At 38.2% G+C, this 4,729-nt stretch overlaps 1 long non-coding RNA gene across 1 annotated transcript; it reads right to left on the bottom strand.

Annotated features, from left to right (window-relative positions):
• Positions 1-378: 378 nt before the first annotated feature.
• Positions 379-1,409, bottom strand: LOC116311711. The gene is made up of 3 exons (XR_005610781.1): positions 1,269-1,409; positions 824-910; positions 379-442 (listed from the first exon to the last, which is right to left on the bottom strand). It is a non-coding gene; the product is annotated as an uncharacterized LOC116311711 (long non-coding RNA).
• Between the last annotated feature and the right edge of the window lie 3,320 nt (positions 1,410-4,729).

The following is a 4,729-nucleotide window of genomic DNA, read 5'->3' as shown; positions in this document are numbered from 1 at the left end:
CATGGGTAGTAGGGTAAATTTCTGTTAAAAAAAAAAACAGAAAAAAAAGAAAGAAAGAAAAGAAATAACAAACAAACAAAAACGTGTTGCCAGTTTCTTTTGGGTGCTTTGTGAAATTTTCACCATATATTCTCATATACATATTTACATTTCGAATAATGATTTATCCACTTCACCTTCATAATGTCCGACCAGGTCAAAATAAGATGGCAATTGCTTCAAAGGTAAAACTCATCTGCTTTGGATAATCAATGTTGAGGGCATACAGAAGGCCAAAGAGGTATGCCAGGGCAGTAGAGAGATCTGGAATGTTATGTAGCACGATGTCCCCTTCCAACACAACTCCATGTTCTCGCACAGACGTATCGGCATTGTGATCTTGTAGGATGGTGAGGATGGCAACTGATGCACTGTTCAACACTGGTTCCAAAATGTCAGTGTCCTGAAGAAAAGTAAAATATGAATTATTGAAAGCTAAGAAAAACTAAAGACAAAACAAATTTCTAAAGATTTTAACTTTAACCTCTATACCATGCTGGTCGTTTGACTCATGGAGGTTTTAAGAAGAAAAAGCTTATTTTCCTTTAATTAATGCCACCTTGTGAGTTTTGTACAAAAATATTTTCTGCTATGGAACAACCACTAACAATGCCCAGCTGCTGCTCAGCAGAAAAAAAGGAGTGAGAGTTATGACAACTGCAATCCCTACTATAAAATTATCTGGACTGCACTGAGGAGGTGTACATTTCCATTTTGGATTAACTCATCCTTTAAAAACATCTCATAGCAATTAGTTTTACTTGCATTACTTTTTTGTACTTACTAAGCACTTCAGGAAAACCTCTGTTGCATCTTCTCTTGAGGAAAATGGGCAGGCCTCTCAGTGCAAGTTGGACACAATGTTGGATGTCTAAAGAGTATTCAGTGGAAAACAAGAATTTCCATTAGTGTAGTAACATGGTGTACTATACACAATGCAAAATCAGAACTCTCATAGTAATGAAAATAAAGCACAGGTCAGACCCAGCAACACGCAAAACTTACAAAAAAAACCCCAACAACAACAACACCATGTTAACAATTTTACTTTCTTTTTACAAATTAAATAAAATACTGCCAAATAAGAACAAAGCAATGACTGATGACATTCATTTTTACTGACATGTCCACTGATGTGTTTTGTTTGAAGCCAACATCTTTTTCAGTTTCTGTTAAGAGAAAAGTATACTCTCTTCTAAAATTGTCAGATAAAGGAGCACTTCACTCACCTGTTCATCAAGTTTATCCAGGAGGTCTTCCATCTCCTCACAAAGAACTCCCTTCTTAGACCGGTACAGTTTCAGCAGGCCAGGCACAAATTTGTCAAGGGATGCATTGAAGGTCCCCAGGAGGTCTTTGATTGTGATCCGATGAAATTTTTCAGATATCTAAACAAGACAATCACCAAAATATTGTCATTTATTCAGCACAGAAAATTCCTGGGTAGCTGTCTTGGACAGTCTGCACCATGTTATATGCCTGATTGTGTTATCAACAGCAAAACCTACCTACTTCAAAAATCTCTCATGAATACGTCTTTTGCACAGGAATAGAAATACCCTCCACAAAACCCAGTATCAATATGCAAATACATATTATGTTCTAAATTGCACCAAAATCTGTGATCAATCAGATTCTGTGACCTGCCTTAGTATTCTTCCCCTAACCATCTCAGTCTATAGAAGTCCTATTTCTAGCACAAAAAGAAAAAAAAAACATGCTAAGTCAAAATTATGATATTGCCTTTCTGTTTCACAATTTCGATTTAGCATGGGGACTCTTTTCTTGTACTGGCAGAAATGTTCAGGGTAAGGATTTCAATATAACACTGGCAAGGGCCTTGACTGGAGTGGTAGCACAAGATAATAAAGTTGGCCAATGCATTACCCCAGCAAATACTGTACTACTTCAATATAGTCCATCTAGTATAAATCATTGCCCAATTTGAATAATAATTAAATTATAAATAAATTAGGACAGTCTTACCTCAGAGGAAAACAGTGCAGGTCATCTCTCCTGGACCTCATACCATAGGCTGACACTCCACGACCTCTCTCCGCCTGAGAGAAAATGTTTGCAATAATGAAACATTTCAATATAATGTAGAAAAAAAAAAACGAGAAAAAAAAGTTACGGATCGGACTCCCGATCCTTACTGCTTTTATGTGCAAAGTCGGACCCGTACAGATCGCGTCTACCCATGGAATTGTACATAAAATCAATACTCCACCAACAAAAAGGCTCTCAAAACAATACAATACTTTCCACAGCTTTGAAGGATGGGTCAGGTGTATCCTTCGTGGCCCACCCTATGCCAGAATTCATAGCTGCCCAGCCGATTCTAGTTTCAAACAATGGCGGCAGCCACTTAATTTAATATTACTCAGATTACTCTTTCTGGGTCACAAAGTAAACTTTTAAGATATTTTCAGGCGAGAATGTAGCTGTATAAATTTCAAATATCTGCTCAGTTTATTAAGACAACACATTTTTGCAAAAATGCTTCTACGTTTTCGGAGACATCTGTTACCACCAGCTTCGATAGCTAGCTGGGGTTTCAAGGCTCGCTAGAGCAGCGAGAACAGCGAACTCCTGGCATATCATTTTCAACCCCCCATCGGTCCTTCGCTAGCTTAAACATGATATATAAGTCCCTTAGATGACTTAAATATGTTATTGTTTTCGCTTTTTTTCAGTGCTTTACTCGTTTCACCCTCCTGGGTCCTCAGGAGGATGCAGCCTAGGCGCTTGTAGAAAATCCTAATAACAGATGTCGTTAGCTTACCTGCTAGGGCAAATGGTCGGCAGCTCCCACACCTGTCCAAAAAATGGTCAAATAATACACTTCAACTTCAGACCAGGTAAAATCCATAATGGTCGAAAAATTGTAATTTTCATCCAACTTTGGCCACGTTTGTTCAAATTTTCTTAGCAGGTTTTCAGTCCAGAACACATCGACAAACCACTAACTATCACACAGTCTGCTCAGGCTCGTTTGGTCTAGTTCAAACTTGTTCAGACCACGTGTGCCAGTCATCTACGGGGTTTCCCACTGGTTCCCAAATCGACTCAAAAAATCTACTCAAAAGTTGATAATCTTTGTTATGCTCACTAGAAAATCTTAGGACAACAATGGAAGAAATTTGTTGGGCAGACAAGCTTTTTTAGGTTGTAAATGGAAAGCTTTATTTCTAAGTCAGTTTAATTTGAAAACTTTAATCAAATCAACAACTAATAGTTATCGTTTTTACAGTGTGGTGGCCTTGGACTCCGAAATTTTAGATTATATTATATGGCTGCACACTTAAATATTTTTTCATTTTGGCGAAGGTGTACTCCAGGTGCTGATTTGGAAGGACAGCCTTCATGGTTGATGATGGAACACCTGTCTTGTAGACAAACTTGTCTTCCAGCCCTGCTTAATAGCCCGATAAAAGTGAAGAATACACTATATGGCAGAAATCCTGTAATTCAAAATTCAATTAAGGTCTGGAACCAACTATTGGGCACAGTAAAAGCTCCTAAAATGTATCTGGATGCTCCAATTTGTAACAATCATGCCTTCAGACCTGGGCTGGAGGACATCACGTTTGTGACATGGCAAGGAAGAGGGATTTGTTCTCTCAAAGGTATTTACATTGATGGGCATTTTCCATCTTTTCAGCAATTGAGGGTGAAATTTAATCTTCCTAATTCACATTTTTTCAGATTTTTACAGTTGAGACATTTCATCAAAGCATCTATTCCACAATATGATTTGATTCCTTGAAACTCAGTGCTTGACAGCTTCGTGTCAGTTGAGCCCTACACTAGAGGTGCTGTGTCTCGCTTTTACAGGGCCTTACTAGATGTATACAGTCCTTCATCTGATACTTTTAGGGAGCAGTGGCAGGAAGAACTGGGGGTGGATGTTACTGATGATGTTTGGCAAGAGTGCATTAAGAATATATATTGTAGTTCTATAAATGCTAGACATAATCTGATCCAATTTAAGATTGTGTATAGGTTGCATTTTTCTCCCACTAAAGTGGAAAAAATATATAAGAACGTTTCAGCCCTCTGTGTTAAGTGTTCAAGTGATCAAGGAACTTTATCTCACCTTTTCTTTCAATGCGAAAAACTACAGCTTTTTTGGAATCATCTGTTTGATTTTCTGACCAAAGCCATTGGCAGGGAGGTCCCATGTACCCTCTTTGCAGCATTGTTCGGGGTGTCTAAACCGGGATGGGCAAGGGACAAGACAGAGACGCAGGTTGTGTCAATGACTACACTTGTGGCTAGAAAGCTGATACTTCTCTGCTGGAAGTCTGATAAACCTCCTACCTTTGAAATGTGGTTGAGGGAATTTGGAAATGTACTCCATCTGGAGAAAATCAGGTTTACCTTGTCTAACCGAGAGAGAGTGTTTTATAAGATTCGGCAACCAGTCATTAGCCTGATGGATAAACTTAAGTGAAATGTGCTCTGTTTTAACATTTATATACGCTATATTACCACCTTGTTGACTTGCTCTCCACCTTCTATTGTGTTCTCTTGAAGGTGGTTGTTGTATACTGTCCAATTATAAAATCAATAAAAATATATTGAAAAGAAAAAAAAAAAGAAAAGAAAAGGCAGGCGGAGGCAGAAAGATTGCCTGCAAAGTCTGCATATTCATATGCATTTGTCTACTTACAGAACTTATTCAGCA

This window comes from Oreochromis aureus, unplaced genomic scaffold, assembly GCF_013358895.1.
Source record: "Oreochromis aureus strain Israel breed Guangdong unplaced genomic scaffold, ZZ_aureus HiC_scaffold_377, whole genome shotgun sequence".
Classification (NCBI taxonomy): Eukaryota; Metazoa; Chordata; class Actinopteri; order Cichliformes; family Cichlidae; genus Oreochromis; species Oreochromis aureus.
Note: the sequence above shows the minus strand (reverse complement) of the source record. Positions and strands in the feature narration are given on the sequence as shown.